This window comes from Rhincodon typus, chromosome 4 (genome assembly GCF_021869965.1).
Source record: "Rhincodon typus isolate 14 chromosome 4, sRhiTyp1.1, whole genome shotgun sequence".
NCBI lineage: Eukaryota > Metazoa > Chordata > Chondrichthyes > Orectolobiformes > Rhincodontidae > Rhincodon > Rhincodon typus.
The window spans coordinates 48,973,805-48,996,389 of NC_063335.1; the positions used below are offsets into that span (position 1 = coordinate 48,973,805).

A 22,585-nucleotide genomic window follows, 5' to 3' on the forward strand; every position below is an offset into this window, starting at 1 on the left:
AATGTTTAGCATTATGATGTCACATAGTTGTATCTACTGTACACAAGTTTGCGTGACATCTGTCCTGGGGAAGCAGGAGATGGTTTAAGCACTTGTTAAAACTGACTGTTACACCTGATGGGATTGGAATGTCTGTCCGGTCTGAGACTGCATAATTAAGAGGTGTTAGTCCTTTTTGTTTTTAAAGTTAGGAATGTTATTTAAAAATACTAGACCTATATGATCTAAATAAGTGAGAAATCATCTATGTAGATTCATAGAATCCTTAGTGTGGAAACAGGCCCTTTGGCCCAACAAATCCACACCAACCCTTGCAGCATGCCACCCAGACCCATCCCCCTATAACCCACCTAATCTACACTTCCCAAACACTACGGGCAATTTAGTATGGCCAATGCACCTAGCCTGCACACCTTTGGACTATGGAAGGAAACCAATACAGACAGGAGAATGTGCAAACTCCACACAGACAGTTGCCTGAGGGGCGGAATCAAATCCAGGTCTCTGGTGTTGTGAGGCAGCAATGCTAACCACTGAGCCACCGTGCCACCCCATGTACTCTATAAAAGTATAGAAGATATTAAACTGATCTCCTGCAGCTGGGCCATGCAATTTCATTTACTATTGCCAGTTTTGATATTTCTTAAACCTTCATTCATGCAATTTCACGGAAACACTGTTATAAAAGTAAGCTTCTTAAAGGGGTAGTGGCCCTATTTAATACGTATTTTAAAAAGTCCATACTAGTGGAGGAAACTGTTTGATATTCTGCGACGTATTCAGGCCCCGAGAGATGGTTTCATACAGCCAATTAATATTATAATCTTTCCATATTTTACAGTGAGTTATGGAGACCCTGTGGTAGGGATGGCATTGTTCTGAGTAGGTTACGGTATTAACACTTATCCAGGAGTAGCCTTTAATACAGAGACCAGTCTAAATGCGGCTTGCAGCATGGGGTCGATAAGAATTGAAAGGTGTAAAGAAGCGGTAATGGTTTGGAAGGGATGTTTAATTTAGTTTAACACAGTTTTATGAATGATAAAATCGAATGGAAACGTGATATAGTAAACATAGTGCGCTAGTGAGTTAGTAAAGAGAATCATGTCTCTCATATACTACCACTATGTCACAAGACCCTGTTTTAATTGCTATGCTGGCATTTCACTTGAATTACCTCAGTATTTGGGAGAAAGTTTGTAGAGATTTTCCACAGATTATTAGTGAGTAGTTATGATATGGTATTTGGAAGAAATGTATATCTGGCTATTAAAATTTATACATAAGGCAAACATAAACGAAAAACAAACATTAATTTAAATACCTTTCATGGGCTTGGGAATTCCCAAAGATTTTCTTATAATTTACTAAACATTTCTTCTTTTTTTTTGATGCAAAATCTCAGTAAATGACCATTCCGTTGCTGGGTGAGTGTGTTTGCCACGACTGAGAACTTCCCGGAGTTGGTTGATTGAGTTTTTTTTTAAATTGTTGTCCCATGTACTGAGATACAGTGAACAGTGTTGTTTTGTGTGCTATAACAGTCAGATTGTACCATACAAAATGCATCAGAGTAGCAGAACAGAATGCAGAATACAGTGTTACAACTGCAGAGAAGATGGAGAGAGAGATCAGAATTAACATTTGAGGTCTGTTTAAAAGTCTGATAACAGCAGGGAAGAAGCTGTTCTTGAATCTATTTATAGGTGTGTTCAAGCTTTTATATCTTCTGCCTGATGGAAGAGGTTGGAACAGTGTAACTGGATGGAAGGGGGTCTTTGGTTATGTTGGTTGCTTTCCAAAGGTAGAGGGAAATGTGGATGACAGGCTGGTTAATGTGATGGATTGGGCTATATTCAGAACTCTCATAATTTCATGCGAAATCGGGAAGAGTCACCAAACCATGCTGTGATGAATCCAGAGATAGAATGCTTTCAATGGTGCATCTGTTAAAACTGGTAAGAGTTCATTTGGACATGCCAAATTTTCTTAGCCTCCATGAGAAAGTAGAGACATTGCTGTGGTTCAGTCAGATCTTTAAATGTGTCACGTCAGTTTTAAATACAGCTGAAAGGACCGAGGAGGTATCAGTTTAATGTCAGCTGGTCCATCTCTGACTTCTCCCTTCCTTTCCTTGGCATGCCGATTTCCATTTCTGGTGATAGACTGGTCACCCATATCCACTATAAACCCAACAACTCCCACAGTTGCTTGGACTATACATCCTTGAGCCCTTCTTCTTGTAAAGACTCTATTCCATTCTCCTAGTTTCTCCGTCTCCGTCGCATTTGTTCCAATGATGCCGACTTTGACAAGGGAGCCTCAAATGTCCACCTTCCACAACCGAGGATTCCCCAGCACTGTTGTTGAGAGGGCCCTCAACTGTGTCTGACCCATCTCCCGCACTGCAGCCTTCACCCCCTCTCTTCCCTCCCGTAACAGCAATAATGTCCTGCTTGTCCTTACCCACTATGCCACCAACATCCACACCCAGAGGATCGTTAGCTACTGTTTCTGCCACCTCCAGCACGATGCCACCACCAGATACACGTTCCTCTCCCGTCTCTCTTGTCAGCCTTCTGCAGGGACCATTCCCTCTTCCTTCACTCCCAAAACCCTGACCCCCACAGCCTCATGGCACCTTCTGCTGCAACCACAGAAGGCTTAACACTCTGTTTATGTCCTCCCTCTTCAGTATCCAAGGGCCAAAATATGCCTTTCAGGCAAAGCAGCGCTTCATCTGCACTTCACACATTCTAGTCTACTGCATTTGCTGCTCACAGTATGGTCTCCTTTATATTGGAGAAATGGAGTGTAGATGGGCCAACCGCTTCACAGAACACTTGAGTTCCGTCTGCAAAATGGACCCTGAATTTCCAGTTGCCTGCCACTTCAGCACACCACCTTGTTCCCTGGCCAACATATCTGTCCCAGGCTTGTTGTAGGGCTCTAGTGAAGCTCAGCGCAAGCTGGAAGAACAGCACCTCATTTTCCACTTGGGGACCCTGCAGCCTTCTGTATCAAGCTCAATAACTTTAGTGCTTGAGAGCGCTCTTTCAACCTTACCTCAACCCCCACAGACCAGGCCTTGTTATCATATAGTGGCTAACAATGGGTTGTGTGTAATTAGAGACTAACAGTCCCTATTAATAGCTATTCACCATTTTAACCAGATTGTTATCCACTCTTTTATCTGTCCAACTGTTCTTCTGTCTCTATCCCCACCTATCGTTTACTCCTTACGCCACTATCTTCTGCATATAAACCGACATTTTCCTAGCTACCATCTGTCCTGAAGGAAGGGTCACTGGACCTGAAACATTAATCCTGATTCTGAGAGAAATCAGTTCAGTTTGGAGCCCTTGACCTTTTTACTCCAGAAGGTTTCTTGAATTAGTTTATTTGTATTATTTCATGGGGTGTGGGTGTCACCAGCAAGGTATTTCTTGTTTGCCCAAAATTTCCTTGAACTGTGAGGCTCTCTGAGAGCAGTTGAAAGTCCATTGCATTGCTATGGAAAATCTCCCATTCTTACCAGATCCAATGAGGAATTAATGAACTAGGTAGGATGTTAGAATTGTTGATAGTGTTTTAGATACCATTTTTATCCAGATTTTATTAATTAAATTTAACATTCTACCAATTGCAATAGTCAGGAATAAAAAAAAATCAAACCCTAAATAATACTATCATTAAAATACTCTCTTCCCATGCAGCATGCTCATGTTCATGTTTGGAATATTAAATAGTATTAATTAGATAGTGAGTTTGTGATTACCAGTCAATTTAAAGGGAGTTCTTCAAACAAAATTTGAGAATCACTGTCTTTGTCAAACATTGATATGGAACCCAGGCATAGATGGGAGTGAATGTTTGTTTGTTTGTTTGTTAATCCTAACTGGTTTATGTCCATGCAATAAATTAGATTTTAGTTCTGAAGACCATTCTTGCACTGACTTAATAGGAATTATCTTGTATCGCCTTTCTGTATTGAAACAAAAAAGCGTAAGAACATACTTCAAGCGTGAGAGATTGTTACATTTTAAAATATGTGAGAAAGATTTTATTGATGTCTATATAAATATTTGTGTGGTTTTGGCGGTCAATTTAATTTCTATTATTGCTGGCTTGGCTAAATGGTATATGAACACATGACCTTGGCTGGTACGCCAATCTGATACAAGATTATGTTCTGCTTATTGGATGAAATGGAGATTCGATTTTCCTGCTGAGCTGCATGTAAGATTCTGATGTCCTGGTCAACATTCATCCATCAACCAACATGGGTGATATAAAATCATCTGTCTAATTTGCTGTTTGTCAGATCTGGATTATGTGCAAAATATTAACTGCTGCTTTTGTCCTCGTGACAACAGTGGCTGCACTAAACAAGTAAATCATTGGTTTTAAAAAGCACTCTTGGGGATGCCCTGAGGATAAGTAAGGCAATTTATAAAATTTACTTCTCTCCTGTTTCGTACAACTGGTCAGAACTCGAGCTACCACCATCTGTTCGTGTGATGGTCACAGGCCCGATACTGAAGTTGCAAACAGATGTCCGTTTCAAATCCCCACAAGGGCATGCTGTGAAATGGAAAATGAGTGTCAAAGATGCCAGATTGTTCTTTTTAAAGGAAATGGAGTCCCTGATATCCTTTTGGGGAAAGGACCGTATGTAGTTGTCCATCATCCCTCCTGAGGTGGCGTGGCAAGCTGCAGATCATTTTATTAATATGTAGAGCCAAGGAATAATGAGAATGAGATGACCCTTCTGGCAATGGGCCAGACTGTGCTCTGTACAATTATACAATTGCAGTCACTGGAGACCCTGCAAAGTCCTCCCTGTCTGATACCGAAGGCTGAAGGTAAGGTGACCTGTCCTATAGACTGGTCAAGTACCTGACAGAGATATAATAAAAGCAACACGCTGCAGATGCTGGAAATGTGAAACAAACACAGAATGCTGGAGAAACTCAGCAAGTCTGGCACTTTCTGTGGAGAGAGAAACAATTAACATTTTGAGTCTGGTATGACTTTTTCAGAACCCTGACAGATATAATTCATCACAACTATCTGTTAACCTCCCAAACTCCTGGTACACTCAAACTCACTGGTTCTCCGATTTTTATCTTCCCTGTCTTGTCAATAGAATATATTCACTAGAAATGGGGCTGCTTGTCTAATATCCAGGACGATCAGGGAAAAAAAAAATCTTCTGATTGAAATCATTTGAATACTGAAGCCATTGTTTGTTTGCAACTCCCATTGCAAACCTGATCTCTTGCAAACGATTCTAACCCTTTCCCTAGGAGCTGGCAGGAAACCAGATGTTGGCAAACTTGAAATAATATTTGGTCCCAAGGTGAGATTCCTGCAACATCTTTACACCATCACTAAGACCATCTATTGGCACCTTCGTAACATTGTCCCATTTGATCCCTGCTTCAGCTTGTTTGCTGCTGGAACTATCATCTCTGCTGTTATTACCTCTAGGCTTGACTATTGCAATACATTCGTTGAAGTCCCTAACTCTACCCTGACCAAATTTGACAGAAACAAATTTCTGGAAAAGCTCAGCAGATCTGGCAGCATCTGTGAAGAGAAATCAGAATTAACGTTTTGGGTCCATTGACCCTTCCTCCGAAATTGATGGTAGCTGGGAAAATGTTATGCAGAGGACAAGGTGGGGGGGAGGTATTAAGGAGTAAACAGTAGGTGGAGATAGAGCCTATAGAGAGAAGAACAGTGAGACAGACAAAGGAATGGATAATGGTAAGCCTAAGAGAACGAATACTTACTAATAGGGATTATTATTGGTTAGAAACAAGTTGTGTCATAGCAGACCATGTGATAACAAAACCTGGTGTGTAGGAGAAGTGCGTCAAGTCCTAAAATTGTTGAACTTGATAGAGTCCAGAAGGCTGTAGAGTTCCCAAGTGAAAAATGAGGTGCTGTTCTTCCAGCTTGCGCTGAACTGTGCTGGAACACTGCAGCAAGCCTGAGACAGATGTTGGTGAGGGAACAAGGTATTGAAGTGGCAGGCAACTGGAAGCTCAATGCCTTTTTTTTTGTGGACAGCACATAGGTGTTCTGTAAATTGGTCACCTAGTCTATGCTTCGTTTGCCAAATGTGGGGGAGACCACATTGTAAGCAGCAAATACAGTACACTAGATTGTGTGAAGTGCAGGTAAAGCACTACTTCACGTGAAAGGCGTGTTTGGACCCTTGAACACTCGGGAGGGAGGAAGTAAATGGGCAGGTTTTGCACCTCCTGCTCCAAACTTAAGGCGAGCCGAAACTCTGCTGCTCATGTCTAAACTCTTGTCGGGCACTACTGTCCCACTTACCTTGTGCTCAGAACTACACTGATTCTTGGTTATTCAAAATCTTAATTTTAAAGGGCTCAGAGGTAACGGGTTGTCAGTTGACTCACTAATGAACTTAATTGACATTCCCACTGGTGGCCAGGAATCCCACCTGCTCTCTAACTCATTCAGTGGAGGTTTTGCTGTCGCTGGTGGATCCATACTGGGGGAGAGTCTCTACTGCGATTTAAGGGGGGACCTGGGCTGGATTAAATTCCACCCACTCTAGTGAGTAGTTCAAACCTGCTCTGGTGATCTTATGTATTCTCTCTTTAGAAGGTTTTCTATGTTCACAAAAGAAGCCTTCCAAAGAAGGATAATGCAAGAATATCCCCCTTTCTACTGGTTTTGTCCCCCAATTCCATTCCCTCCACAGGTCGAGCAGGAAGATAGAAATGTCACATCCTCAGAGAATAACACTTCAAACTGAGAGCACACCTGCCAGCATTACAAATACAGGAGGGAAAGGGCTATCATTTTGGACCATTAACATGATTGCTCCGGCCCTGACTTTTACAAGGTCGAACACTTTGCTTTCAATGATTGATGTTGCATGAGTAGGCAGACTTTGCCTCAAGTGCTGCCACGTACAATCACATTCAGGGTTTGTTTTCTTGGCTACTTAAAGACAAGTAATTGCAGCTATTCAGGAGACCAACTTGGATGTTTGCAAAGCGGATATCAAATGGTGACTGGGGGTGTGCTAATGCAGTGATCGGTGCAGCTCTGCAGCAGGTATCTGTTTACATCCTAACAGTTGAATTCTCATGACTTGCAACAAAATATGGCATGAATGTTTTGTGAGCTTGTATACTGTGGGGTAATGTGAAGTCTAGTCAGTTAACAACAAAACCAACATGATAAATCTGCAGTTTTGTTTCCTGTCCCTGTGTAACCAGTTTCTCCAGGGGAGTCAAAATTTCCTCCCTGTAAAGCAGGGGTTAATATTGCAGCTGTCACCCTTTCTCCTTCTGTTTCTGCAGTCTATGGATGGTACTCCTTTTAAAATGACTGGAAAAGTGAGGATGGCTTCTTGGTTACCATGTAACACAGTCCAAAAAAGAGTACTCCTGAATATCCCAGTGATTTCAGGTATATTTTCACAAAGGACAGTAGAGATTTTTGAGTGTAGATGGGAAGCTCTTAAAGTGCCGTAACACTGTAATGGGGAGGTGGTGATGTCACTGGGCTAGCAGTCCAGGAATCCCAAACTAATGGTCTGGGGACATGGGTTCAAATTCCTCCACAACAAATGGCAACATTTGAATTTGACAGAAATCGGACAAAGATAATAAACTAGCCTAATCGTTCTAGGGAAGGCAATCTGCTTTCATGTGCAGTCTGGCTTCCATGTGACTCCAGACCTATAGTGCAGGCAAAACCCAATTTATGAATGCTCATACTTACAAACAATATCCTTAGAGGTGTATTAATATTAATTTTAATGTTTCAACATGTGACTGTTTCCTGGTACTTATGAAAAGCTATTTTATATTGTACTGTCTTGTATTCTGACTTGCGAACATAGTTAAAATCCATTTTGTAACCTGGGAACTGGCTGAAATTTGACTCTATGGGTGTTAAATGCTGGTCTAGCCAGTAATGTACCATGTCCCATGAATAAACTTTTTAAAATAAAAGGAGTGAGGCACAGGTTAAATGGTTAGTATACTTTTGTTCATTGCATTTTTTTGAACCAAAATCATTAAGCTTTTTAGAGCATGGAATCATTTTAATTGGCTCTGAGTCAGTATAGCATCTTCTCGGACTGGGCCTCTTCAGATCTCTTCAGTTGTTTTGGTTGTAATGCAGCAATCTGGGTCTTCCCTGTCTGCTTCACTTCGGCAATACTATCCTCTTACCCCCGCCCCCACTCTGCAGTGCGATATGGAGGAAGAGCAAACAAGTAGGACTAATTGGTTAATAGGCACATTAAAGAGCCAGAACAGACATCGTGGGTCTAATGGCCTCATTCGCCACTGTCTAATCTTATAATGATCTGTAGACCCTGCCTTCTGACAGAACAACTGTTGAATCTTGTAGGAGCCTGAACAGTAGAGGCTATGGTGAGGTAAATGGCAGAACCAGATGAAAGTCTAGTGAAGACTACCTTATGTTGGGAGGAGCTTGCTGCATCTTTTATGCATGTGCTGAGTAGCGAGGTGAGTTTCTTACCAGGCAGTGGCAAGTTACCAATTAAGGGGTATTGTTGCTTTTTAAATGCCTATTAATGCCACAGTTTGTCTCACTAGTATTCAGGTTCCTATCTTATGAAATGCACTGAACAAACTGAACATTGAGAATTCTCAATGTGGAAATCACAGCAACTTTAGCTTGCCACTGGTTCCAATCGGCCCCCTGTATTGGGCACTAGGCATCAACATTTCAGGACACAGTCCATGGGCATCGGTCACATACACCCATGGACAATGGCATCTGACTTGTGTCCATCTTTAAGAATCCTCATGGCACATCTCCATTCACTTAGAGGACACTTGGATGCTGTACCTCAGGCTGCACCAGCAACTACCATTATGGTGCTGCAGTGAGGACACTGCACTCAGGCACACTCAGCTCATGGACTGGATCAGGATGCATTTCCATCCTCTTCAGTCATGGTCACAGCACTCACTCACTTTGAATCTACCTGGATGCTCACAGCATCCCTGCCTTTTCTGTGCCCTGCCCCTCAGCCGGAGATACCAGGCTCACCATACTGCTGTTTTGCCATGTCTGAGGCAAATGTCAGGAACCAAACAGGACGGCAGTGGGCTGACAGTGCTTCTCCACAGGCACTATGATATTTCAAAGATGGCATTAGTGCCAGGGATGCCAGTCAGTTCTATGTATCACCTATTGGCAAGTTCTAGGAACAGTGCCTGGTAAGATCGGCCTAGAATCAGACAGGAAGAACACCATAGGATCAGGGCAGATCATAATGAAGTGAGTTTGGTCAGATATGATGTGAAAACTCACTAGGCCTTTTGGTGTACATCCCTCCAAAAAACTCAATGCAACTGGCACTTGGCCCAAAAGGTATAAGGCTCAGCTCAGTGTTTTGATTTCCAAATATCCCAGGGCTTTGCTCCGCAGCTAGTTTTCATTGACCCTGGACCTTTTTATAAAAGTTTCTATATGCATTTGAATGCTGCAACAGCTTGCTATTTCCTGTGCCCCTGGGTCAATTCCTTTCAGAAATGGTTACAATGCCAAGAACTTGCTGTCAGTATTATAATTTTGCTGACCCGAGTAACTTTGGTGAGGTCAGTGCTGGGGGAGCAGATTGAGGTGGAGTTTTGCTCCACAACCAATAGGGTTAGTGCCCAGACAGAAATTCTGGGCTATCAGATAAGCATATGCTCCAGCAGATGGTTCTATAAATAAGACATACCACTTACATTAAAAATCCATGATTTTACATGTTTTCATATTGTGTGTGTGTGAACACAGTTGGTGTGTTCAGCTTAAAGTTACTGAAAGGACAGGGGAATGGCTGAGCTTTTCCGAATTCTTGGATTTTAACATCATGTTGACTCAGTCACTATGTCACTCAGTGACACAGAACTAAGTATAGCTCATGAAAGGGACAAGCTGTTGAAAAATTTTATTTTGCCATGCATCAGGACAGATGCAAAAATGCCTTTTGATTTTGCAAGTACGTGTATTGGTACACTGGATAAAAGCAAAATACTGCAAGTGCTGGAAATCTGAAATTCTAAAAAGTGCCTGAGCAGCATCTGTGGGGAGGGAAACAGTTAATGTTTTAAGCCCAGTATTACTCTTGTTCAGAACTGAAAAATACTGGAAAATAATTGCTTCAATGCTGTTGACACAGGGGATGGAGGGGTAAGTGGAGCAGATGGTGAGGGTGCCCAGTGCAAAGTTCAAAGAGAGGGATAAGGGTGGTAAGGGATAGCTTTAATTTTGAGTGTTTAATTTACTACCACTTCTCTTCCCAGATATTCTCATCTTGGTGAACTTCCGCTGTTTCTCACTGGGATTTCTGTTTTAATCTTTCAGCTCATTTACCTTCGTTACTTTATCAAACACCAGGAGAGCGATCAAAAGTGTTTGCCAAAATCTGGTCTTCACAGCCACATCATCTTCCTCCGTGCTGTCTGTAGCATTACCTTATCCCACACTGCAACTGAAGTTTCATCCTTTAGGTTTCAAACTCCTCCAGGATTACAGACATTTCCAAGATAGACCCCGCTCTTCAGAGAGCTGCTCCCGCTACGTCCTGAGATCCGCTACATCCTGAGATCCGCATTCTGTCACGTGCAGCAACATGTACACTCTTGAACATTCTCTCTCCCTTTGCACTGCCTGAGGCTATGTTGTCCTGGTCCCCAGTTCCACTTCATTGTTTATCTCATGTGACACTTTAACAAGAAACTTTTTTTCCTTTTCCCTTCAGGTGTTCTATCCGTCCTTTTTGTCTTTTGTTCTGGGTCTCCTCATAATCTGTTCCACTTGCTCCTCCTCCCACTCGAAGCACCATTTCCAGCTCCTTTCAGTTTTGAGGAAGAGGCATACTTGCCTCAAGGTTAATTCTGTTTCACTTCACAGATGCTGCCAGATCTGCGTTTCTGCAGCACCTTTTTATTATTATTGATACACGGGGGACCAGAAGACCATTCCTGACAGTGTCTTTTCTGAATGAAACAAAAGCTGGAGTGACTGTTACAACAAGGCGTAGAGCTGGATGAACCCAGCAGGCCAGGCCAGGCAGCATCAGAGGAGCAGACAAGCTGACGTTTCGGGTCTGCCCGCCTGCCCATCTTCCACTCTGCCCACTGCTGAAGCCGCTCCGCCCACTGCCCCCACCAGCCAGCAGCTCCACAGCAAATGCCAGTCCCCAGCCCTGCTGGGTGTTCACCATCCCCCTAGACCTCCCCCCACCCTGAGGGCAAATGGTCGGTCCTCAGTAAAGGACTCCCCTTTTATCCCCCTCCACCTGAACATCAATGAATACCGCTCACGCCTGGACATCGAACAGTTATTCTGCCGTCTCCACCTCTGTGCTTGCTTACTTTTAATCGCGAGCCTAATCTCTCCTCCCCACCTCTACTGACCCCTTCTCCTGCCTCCAACACACCCCCCCCTCCTGGACACCACCCCAAAGCCTCCTTCCCTCCCTTGACCTCTTCCTCTCCAAATGCCGTTGTACCATCAATCGCCTTAACCTCTCCACCCCTCTCTCCCACTCCAACCTCTCCCCCACAGAATGTGCAGCCCTCCGCTCCAACCTTAACCTCACTATAAACCCCGCGGACAAGGGAGGTGCAGTTGTAGTATGACGCACTGACCTCTACCTCACCGAGGCCAGGTGCCAACTCTCCAACACCACTTCCTACCGCCCCCTTGATCATGACTCCACCCCTGACCACCAAAACACCATCTCCCAGACTATCCACAACCTCATCACTTCAGCTGACCTCCCACCCACTGCCTCCAACCCCATCGTTTCCCAACCCCGCACCGCCTGTTTCTATCTCCTTCCCAAAATCCATAAACCCTACTGCCCTGGTCGACCCATTGTCTCTGCCTGCTCCTGCCCCACCGAACTTATCTCCACCTATCTCGACTCCATTTTCTCCCCCGGTCCAGGAACCGACCCGAAACGTCAGCTTTCCTGCTCCTCTGATGCTGCTTGGTCTGCTGTGTTCATTCAGCTCTACACCTTGTTATCTCAGACTCCGGCATCAGCAGTTCCTACTATCTCTGGAGTGACTGTTGTTTCCTGGTACATTCTCCATGGCAACACCTTGGCCATTTGGTGTTGCTTTAACCAATCCGCGTCGACTCCCCCCCCCCCCCCCCCATCAGCATCCTTTTCTGGCACTGGAGGTTGACAAAACAAGTGCTTGTGTCTATTTCATAGCTAGATTTTTAAATTTCTAAAAAGTCAGGAAATCTAGGTTTTTTTTTAGCACATTATATGACTCAATGCCAAGTGCTGGAAAGTAGGATGAGAACAGAAGGATGGTGGATGACCAGCATAGAATTATAGAATTATACAGTACAGAAAAGGCCCTTCGGCTCATCAGCACTGCCAAAAGTATACTATTACCTACACTAATCCCACTTTCCTGTACTAGGCCTGTAGCCTTGGATGTTGTTAGAGTTCAAATGCTTATCCAAGTACTTTTTCAAAGACTATGAAGTTTCCTGCTTTGAGTACCTTGCAAACAGTGCATTCCAGACTCCCACCACCCCTCATGATCTTAAACACCTCTATCAGGGTCCCCACTCAACCTTCTCTGCTCCAAAGAAAACAATCTGAGCTTATTCAACTTCCCTTCATATATGTTTCATCTGAGGCCACATCCCAGTGAATCTCCTTTGCACCCTTTCCAGTGCAATAACATTCCTCCTATAGTGCAGAGGACGGAACTGCATACAGTACTCCAGCTGTGGCCTAAACTAAGTTCTAATCTATGCTACAACTGATCAAGACAAGCACCCCTTATGGCTTCTTAACCTATCTTGCCACCTTCAGGGATCTGTGGGCAAGCACCACAAGGTTCCTCTGAGCTTCCTAGTGTTTTGTCATTCATTAACTACTCCCTTGTCTTGTTCTTCCTTCCTAAGGGCATCACCTCATATTTAACTGTGGACACTATAGTCCGAAGGATCTCTTTCTGTGCGCCAAAAGCACTAAAGATTCTATTTTCCTGGAACGGATTATGGGTCTCTTGCCGGAAACTGTAGCTTGAGAAATACCACTTCACACCAAAGTATGGCTGACTGTTCTGCCTGACATAGATACACCAGAAGGAGTTACAGTTGTCATTCTGTTTTACCACGTTACAAATACACCATCCGTGGTCAACAGGTCCTGGAGTGGGGCCTTGAAACTGGACCTTCTGACTCGGGGAGAGATGCTATTCAAAGTATCACAGGTGTCTGAACCTGTCTCTCATGCAGTATAAATTGTTGTTCCCTTAAAATGTGTCATTCTTGCATCTGTCCTCATGTGTGCACAATGAAAATCTTCAACAGCACGTCACTGTTTTCCAGCAATACTCAATTATCACTCTATTTAATGGACATCTGGCTTTAGGCACAAGCCAATTGTATCACTGTGATTAGATTAAACAATCCAAATTTAATTTTGACTAATGAAATTATGGCCAGAATAAAAAACTGAAATGTCATTGCAGATTTATTTGAAAAGAGATCAGTGTCATTTCTAGTTAAATAGATGTCTGCTACAGCTGTTTGAAATTGTCGAAACTTGGCAGCTAGTCTTTCAAGTTATTCATGAGCAAGGAAATAGCATGATGGGTGAGGTTTGCAATGAGGGAGGGAGGTCACAGGCAGCTGTGGATGGTCAGATGGTTTCTCTCAGCTGTAGTTTACAATGGTGGTAGCTGTGTCTCAGTGTGCTACACTCTTGCTGTTGAGTTAGAGCCTTGTGGGTGAAAGCCCCACTTCAGGAACGTGGACACCTAATCTAGCTTGGCCCTCTAGTGCTGCACGGCTGGAGCATTTTAGACTGGGTGTTAAACTGAGACCTTACCTGGCCACTATGGTGGTTGCTTAAATTGGAGCAGGGAGCTTACTCTGGCCAGTATTTGCCTACTTCTCCTAACATTATTAAATCACACTTGCTGTGCACAAATTGGTTGCTGCCATTTTTCCTACACTTCAAAAAATCATTGACTGTAAATTGCTTTGCGATGCCCTGAGGTTGTGAAAGGCTCAAAGTAGACAAACAGGAAGCTGGAAAAACACGGGCCAGGCGGCATCTGGAGGAAAGGAGCAGTCAATGTTTCAGGTATTGCCCTCCTTCAGGACTGGGTGTGGGAGTAGGGGGAGCTGCAGATAAAGGGATTGGGGGGGGGGGGGGAAACAAGTGAAGGTGGAATGGTGTTAATGGGTGGACACTAGTGGTAGGTACGACCTGGTTGGTTGATGTGAGAGATGAATCCGATTGGTGGCTGGATGGGAGGGTCAGAAGGTAGAACAGAAGGGAGGAGTTGGGGCTGGAAGGGAAGCTGGGGAATGGATGACAAGGTTATTTGAAATTGGAGAACTCCATGTTGAGTCCTCTGGACTGGAGGGTGTCCAGACAGAAGATAAGGTGTTGTTCTTCAAATTTGCATGCTAAGCCGATGTGACACTGGAGGAGGCTGAAGATGGACATGTCAGAGGGGGAGTGGGATGGAGAGTTGAAGTGGGTAGTGACCGGGAGGTTAGGTTGGCTGTTACAGGCCGGCCGGAGATGCTGGGTAAAACGGTCACCTAGAAATGCAATTCTCTCATTTGTGATTGTATCCAGTATGTAACTGGGTTGTGGTTGGGATTATATCCAGTCTGTGCCTAGCCCCCCCCTCTGTTTCCATTATTTTCCTCTTTTCTAGGAGCCAGTCTTTAGGATCTGCCAACCCTCATGCCTATCCTTTCACCAGCAGCAGGCTATTGACCTGCTACTGGTCTTTGATCAATGTCGTTCCTGAGCTGATGATCGGTAAGAACCTCAACACTGTCGGGGGGGGGTGGTGCTTGCCATGTGGGGAAGTGAGAACCTTGCTATTGCCTGCTTATAACCTAGCTGAAGCTGGGCCTGAGCTGTTTGGAGCTGCAGAAATGTGTTGCATAGTAGTGGATATTTTGCTTTATTATTTATTACAAACAGATAAAATGTGTCACTTTGGTGGAATTGGGCAAAGAGGTGCAGGGAGGTTGCCTGTCATACTACCAACCAAAATCAGAAATCAAAAAAATTAACTGGGAATTGGAAAATAATGCTTGCCTGGGATGTGAATGTTGCTTGACCAGGTGGTGGTAAGCTATCCTTTTCCACTGCAACGGTAACGTTCGCACCACACAAGTGCCAGGCAATGACCAATTCCAACAAGAGAATCTGACTCTCCCCTCATTCAATGGGGTTGCCAGCGCTGAATCCCCCACTATCAACATCCTGGGGATTACCATTGATGAGGATCAGCCAAATAAATACCCTGCCACAAGGGCAGGTCAGAGGCTAGGTTTGTTGCAGTGAGTAACTCCCTTCCTGACTCCCCCAAAGCCATCTATAGGGCACAAGTTAGAAGTGTGATGGAATCGGAATGAGTGCAGCTCCAGGTTTAAAGTCAGCGACGGTGAGAGAACAGTGATCTAGTTCTAAGTCAGGATGGTGTGTGGTTTGGAGGAGAACTTGCATGTTCCCATGCAGGGCTATCCCTGTCCTTCTAAATGGTAGAGATCACAGGTTTGGAAAGGATTGGTGAATCTTGTACAAGGAATGTATTTCTGCCACAGTGCATTGGTGATGGAGGGAATGAATATTAAAGTTGGTGAGTGGGTGCTTTTTTTCTAAATAGTGTTGAGGTACTTGAGATTTGCTTCAGTTCCTCCTTCTCACTAGACCCTGTAATATTCCTCAACTTTTATCCTAGCCAGCTTTTGCAGTAAAGATGAAATTTTACAAAGCTAATTTATTTGCATCAATAACAAATATGAGCTAGCTACCTTTTGAGATGGTTAGCCATCAGAATGAACAAGATGGCTGAGATTGAGCTGTTCTGCTACATTTGACTGTGTTATTGTACTTGTAACTGCAAAACTTTCCAGAGAATTTTGGCTCATAAGCAAAACTGATTTATTTTAAAAAAAACTGTCTTGCTTCTGTTTAGTAGCCAGCTTTCTCTGGTACGTACCTTGCACACTCTCATTGTTTCATTGTATACAGAATGCACGGTGACAATTTGATGCAGATTGCACTGCATGAGGGAGTAAGAGTGACAGTGTCTAATGCTGAAAGCAAACCTAATGAAGCAAACATCAGCAGGTCTGGCAGTTTCTGCAGAGAGAAATAGAATTAAGGTTCCAAGTCCAATATGACTTTTTCAGAACTGCTTTGAAGTTCAGTTTTGAGGGAGTCATATCAGACCCAAAACATTGTTTTTCTTTCCACAGATGTTGCCAGACCTGCTGAGTCTCTTCAGCATTTTCTATGTTTCAGATATCCAGCATCTACAATATTTTGCTTTTAATCAAAAATAGCTTGACTGGCCAGTCGTCTCTTTAATTGTTTCAGTTATCACTAATAATACCAATAAAAGTATGTCATTTATAATGGGTAAAATTATCAACAGTTAGGGCTTCTGGAGATCACAAAAGCACGATCTAAATGGAAGTACTTTCACTTGTTTCTTTCTCTCCGGTATAAGTGTACACAACTGCAGTTCTTCAGTGATAGTAGGAACTGCAGATGCTGGAAAATCTGAAATAACAAGGTGTAGAGCTGGATGAACACAGCAGGCCAAGCAGCACCATAGGAGCAGGAAGGCTGACGTTTCGGGCCTAGACCCTTCATCAGAAAATCCTTGAGATAGCAAAGTGTAGATGCTGCTTGGCCTACTGTGTTCATCCAGCTCTACACCTTGTTATCTGCAGTTCTTCAGTGTGAGGCAGTGTACAGTGGAACAAGTGTTCTGTAAGAGTGACACCCATCATTTTGAAAGATGACTTGGGGTCAATTTTACTAGTCCACACTGCTAGATTATTACAGGTAGCACATTCCCAAATTTAAAATTTACTCTACCTACAGACAATTCCTCATCACGAGTGCATGTGTGAAATAGGTTGCTGTGCTTCTACACATGCACACATGATGAGGAACGTTGTCTGTAGGTGGAGTAAGTTTTTTTTTAAATGAGTAAACCTCTTGAAAAATACCATAAAGATATGAATTTGTGTCTTTCATTTCCTAGGCTAGTTTAGCCACTTTTGGAAGGAGATTGAACTTAATAATTGACCTGTCAAACTCTTAAAATATTTAATGAGTAGGTATAAAAAGACCATTATTACATTCACATTGTATGGATAATATTTAATAGTCTGAAGAGTATGTATTAGTGAGGATGAGTTTTTATTAGCCAATTATTGTGGCTGGCTGGGAAGATTCAACCTCTGATTTATAACTGATTTGATGTCTGGCATCTGCACTTGGATCTGGTCATTTTAGAAATGATTGCATCCACGTAAACTATTAGTTCTGCTTTTCTGAGTAGAAAAACACTTCAAACAATTTTACACTCATTGCTAATGCACAGCATTGGCTCTGCTCAAACCTGTTTTGAATTCTGGGCAAAGCAGCACTAGTAAGTTCATATCAAAAATACATTGATATGAAATTTGGAACAAATCTCAATCCATTTGAACAATTTTTAAAAGACATCTTTAATAGTTTAATACATTGTGTTCACTTTGTGTTCACTTTGCCAATGTATTCTATCTCTTTACTCAGCCACATCATTCTTTCTTTTTTCTTCTTTATCCATGCATTTCCCCACAAAGGTTTCTGCACTTCAAAGACAACTTGATTGGCTTTGAAGTGCTTTTGGGGGTCTTGAGTTTATAAGCAGTGATATAAAAATGTAAACACCCATTTTAGTTTCTCTGCTGAACTGGAACTGGGATCAAAGGGTATCTGGAGCCCTCCCTGAGCCAAGGTGCCAAGATTATTTGTTTCAGTTGACCCAGATGTTGCCCTCATCAAGATGCTAGGGCAAAGCACCAGCAGTTTATCTCTGTTTAATTGTAGTGCCTGATGTTGACGGTTCCTGACCCAAAACAAAAATCTTTCATAGTCCATGTTGGAAATGGTAAAGAGGTAAGTTTATAGAAGTTATTTTAAGGGGAGGTAAATACAAAAGTAGAAGGTTATTTTTCAGCTATACAGGCCATTGGTGAGACCACGTCTGCAGTATTGTGTGCAGTTTTGATTTCCTTATTTAAGGAAAGATGTAAATGCATCAGAGGCAGTTCAGCGAAGCATTTGCAAGGTGAAGCCTTAGAGTGGATGGGTGTCTTGAGGAAAGGTTCTACAGCTGGGCTTCTATACACTGGTGTTTAGAGTAGAAGACCACATAATTGAAATATATAAGATCCTGAAGAATCTTGACAGATGGATGTGGAGAAGATATTTCCTATTCTGGGAGTATCTAGAGCTGGGGGTCGCTGTTTTAAGATCAGGGGACAGCCATTTAAGATGGACAAGGTAAAACATTTCACTCAGAGGGTTATGAATCTTTGGAACTCATTTCCTGAAAAGGTGGTGGCAACAGTCCCTGAATATCTTTTAAGGCAAGGGTAGCTAGGTCCTTGTAAAGCGAGGGGTTGAGAGGTCATCAAGGGTGAGTGAAAACATGGATTTGCAATTAGAGTCCAATCGCATCACAGCCATGATCTTCTTAAATGGCGGAGCAGGCCGAAGGAGCTAAATGGCTTACTCCTGCTCCTTATTTGTATATCCCAGTGCCCACAGAGGTGAGATAATGAGGCTGGGACCAGAGTATGAAAATAGTGTATTGTGCTGGCTGCCCGCTGCATCCCCATCTCCGAACAATTGATACTAGGCTGATACTAGGTCAATGTAGCAGTAGCCAAGTGGGCTCATCAGTGGGTCAGTGGGGGGAGGAAAACACTGATGTTGCAGATTGGATCTTCCCCACAGCAGTGGGCCTCCACGTTGAGGTCCAAAGTCTGGCAGGAGACTGAAGGTGGCCTCTTGGTGGCTGCCAGGTGGTGGCCATCACCTTCTCTCAATCACCCCAGCTCAGGGCCATTTGAGATGCACTAACCACAGCTATGGTTCCAGACAACCCCTCAAAAGGGTTCATTGAACTGTGATATGATCTACTAAAAGGTTATGTGACACCACTTAGTAAGCATTATGATGAGGATTCTCTGGGTTTCACTTCAGTTATCACAATACTGAGCAGGTAAACAGAGCGCTCCAGTTAATTGCAAGGGCACAGGTCCACTTATGGGAATGGCCAGTGACATTGAAGCCAAGGCAATAACTTTTTGTTAAAAATACAAAACCCAGCAGACAAAGAGAACAGAATGGAGTGAGGGCGAGGGCGAAGGAGAGAATATCTTAGCCCTCTTTACGATCAGTATTGGAGTTATTACAGTTACCAGGCCATCTGTCCGGATAGAGAAGGTGTATAAGAAGGCAGTGAAAGGAAATAACATTTGCTAATTGTTTTTGGTGTATTTATTTTGAGGCAGAAATCTATTTCCCAAGCATCAAAAGTAAAGTCCCATTGCTGACTACTCGTCTTTGATTTCATACTGGCTATGGAATTTCTAGGGCACATTGAACCCTGACAGCAGTACTCTACATTCACTGAAGCACACAGTATGGACACTGCCTTCCACCGTGAAAGCTATTTTCTTGTGGCAAGTAGCCACAAGCAACTCATTGTTAAACAATATGTATCTGAAGTGACTTTTTACTGTTAGAATAATTCATGATGAGTCCTAAACTTTAAATGGCAAATGAATAATTAAAGATGAACATATCACGACTTATTTTTCCTTTTCCTCTTGGTGCAACTGCCAAAGTTGGCATTTATTGGCTGTCTGTTGTTTATCCTGAGTAGGAGATGATGGACTGCCTTCTTGTACTGCTGTAGATTCTCTATAGGAAATTCAGTATAGCTAGATAGATTGTTAGGCCACTTTAGAAGGCAATTGGTGTAGAATGGAGTCACATCGGGGCCACACTGAACAATGGTATTGGATTTTGGGACAGATAGGAAGGCGGAGTTGACACTACCAGATCAGCCATGACATTCTTGAATCACAAAGTAGGCTGAATGGCCTACCCCGATGCAAAGTCTTATGTTTCATTTCCTCTCCTTCCTGAACCCAATAATGTTGAGGTCTCTTTTTAACTGATACCAGCCATTTTTGTTTCCAGATTTTGAAAACTGATATCAAATTCTCAGATGCATGCGATGGGATTTGACCTCCTACACTCTGGATGGTTAGTTTAGGCGCAAGTTTGGATGACGAGTCACTGGATTCAAAATGTTAACTCTGCTTTCTTCTCACAAATTCTGCCAGATCTTTTGAATTTCTCCAGCAATTTCTGTTTTTGTTTAGGACCTCCAGCATCCACAGTTCTTTATTTTATTATTAGTTTAGACCTTTTGGATTACCAGTTCTTACTGAAACCTGCTTGCTTTATTTTGGCTGAAATGTTCAATTGCTTTTGTAATGAGTATCCTTTCTTGAAGTAAAGTGAAAGTGCATACCTCTGTTAGATTAGGAGATGGCTCAAATATTTATTGAGGAATCAATGAATAGTTACTAATGCGAGGCCATTCGCCCCATCAAGCTGATCCTGGATCTCCATGAAAACAGTTTGAGTATTCCCATTCTTTGCAGCCCTGGTTAGACTTGCACTTCGGGTGCTTATCCAATTCCCTTTGGAAAGCCATGATTGAACCTGCCTCCAGTACCCGTTCGTGTATTGCTAACTACTCGCGGTATCAAAGTTATTCCTTATGTTGCCTTTGGTTCCTTTTGCCAGTCACCTCATCTGCATATGCCAGTGTGTAAGATTGTCAGGCTTATATTGTGAACTGAAGCCTACTCAAAACTACATTAACACACAGGGCCCTGTTCTTTGCAGAGATGTTGCACCTGTTTCACCTTAACAAAGTAAGCAACTGCCATTCTCAAGGCAATGCCTTGACCAGCGAAAAGAACCAGTCAGCATCAAGTACTTGGCTTAAATTTAAAGGAAGCTTGGCAGCTAACTGTCAGTCCTCATCTAACTGTTGCATTCTCTTTGGCATTATCTCCAACAATTTGAGTCCACTTGCCAACTAATGAGCATTCTCCTTTCATACAGTATAAAATATTGTTCCCTTTTACAGTGGTATTCTTGCAAAATGTTCTGACGAAGGCAATCATCTTCGACAAACTATCTTTTTCCAACAGTTCTGTTATCTCAGATGATTATCTCTGGATTCTGCTTCATCACTTATCTACCAATGGGAATAATTCCTTTATTTGCTATGATTAGAGCCTTTGTGATTTTGACATCTCCTATCAACCTTCTTCCAAAGGAGAACAGCTACAATCTCTCCATGAAACTCTTCCTTTGTGGGTGAGATGTGCTCTCTCAGTCGTGGGCTGATTTGTAACTGCAGCTGTGATGTAGTGTTCACAGAATGTCAGTTAGTGCTGTGAACTACAGTAACCTTGCAGCAAAACAGTAAATGAAGTTGTTTTTGATATAACGTGGAAAAAATGATTCTGCTTGTCATGCATGCTCAAGTGGGCCTGTCTTTGGCACTCCTTGAATCAGTTTCAACTGAACTTGTTCAGCGAAGTGCCTTTCCAGCCAACTGGCTTAGCGTCACACAGTTCTCCTGGGGGATGTTTGAGGAAATTTGTAGGAAGTGACTTAGCTCCATACTGCAAGTCTTCTGAAACAGCTACAATGGGAGACTGTATCCAAATGCATGGATTAATGAGAAATGGGTGAGTTTTATAGGTCACCCAGAGGTGGGAAGGCAGGTGATGGATCAGCAAAATCGGGAATTGTGCCATTGGTGACATACCCACCATGCCTTTTGCCACCCCAAGTCCACCACTAGTTTTGAGTGGGTCACCTGTCCGTGGGCCCAGTTAAGGTGTAGATTTGATGGGCAGAAGGCCTCACTGTGTTGGAGGCTGAGGGGTGATTTTTCTTAGAGGTTTACAAAATCATGAGGGGCTGCTCCAACTGAGCAGCTGGAGCTGATTTGAGGCCTACAGCCTAGGGCTGTGGGTGCTGCATCCTGCCTGTCTGGAAGGGCTCAGGCTTGGGACTTGCTGCTGCAAGAAGTCAGGCCTGTATTTCTCCCCAGCCGGTGCCTAAGAGGGCCGGTTCCCAGAGCCTGGACAATAACGGTTTGGGATCTGAGCTGCTGCCTGTGAGGTGCTGTAATTTGGAGCTTGGGGCTTGTGATGGATTGAGACCTGGGCCCTCTCCTTATTACAACTTCTTAGGTACGGCTTGTATTGTTGCATTTTGCTGCCAGTGACTGCTGCCTTTGGGCTTTAGAGAACTGTTGTTTGGATCTGTGGGTTGGATAATGGATCAGAACACTGCTGCCTAAGAGACTGAGCCGGTTGGCATGGCCTAAAGACATTTTCTTTACCTCTTTTTTTCTGTTATGTGTGTAAGGGGTGGTGGTGGTGGTCCTGGTGGCGAGGCCGATGGTGACACTGGGACCCTCCTAAAGTAACATCTGTGGCAAGGACCAGTTGTTCCTATGTGGGGGTGGTTACATTTTCTGTGTGCCCTGTACCCCCATGGGCATTGTTGTCCCCCTTTTATTCATTTGACCCAAAAAGCTTGGGATGAAAAGCTACATCTACCCCGAGAGCATCATGGAGTCATGTGCAGAGGCTTTGGCAA

General features: G+C 43.3%; 1 protein-coding gene across 5 annotated transcripts in view; it reads left to right on the top strand.

Moving 5' to 3' along the window:
* LOC109917720 (neurocalcin-delta) overlaps positions 1-22,585 on the top strand; it is a 262,408-nt gene that overhangs the window by 60,729 nt on the left and 179,094 nt on the right. Inside the window, exon 1 of one of the 5 annotated variants that reach the window (XM_048596092.1) lies at positions 21,645-21,663. The exons of the other annotated variants lie outside the window; for them this stretch is intronic. The gene's annotated coding sequence lies outside the window, so the exon portion shown is untranslated. Of the gene's footprint in view, positions 1-21,644; positions 21,664-22,585 lie in introns of those variants that run through there. 5 annotated transcript variants of the gene reach the window in all.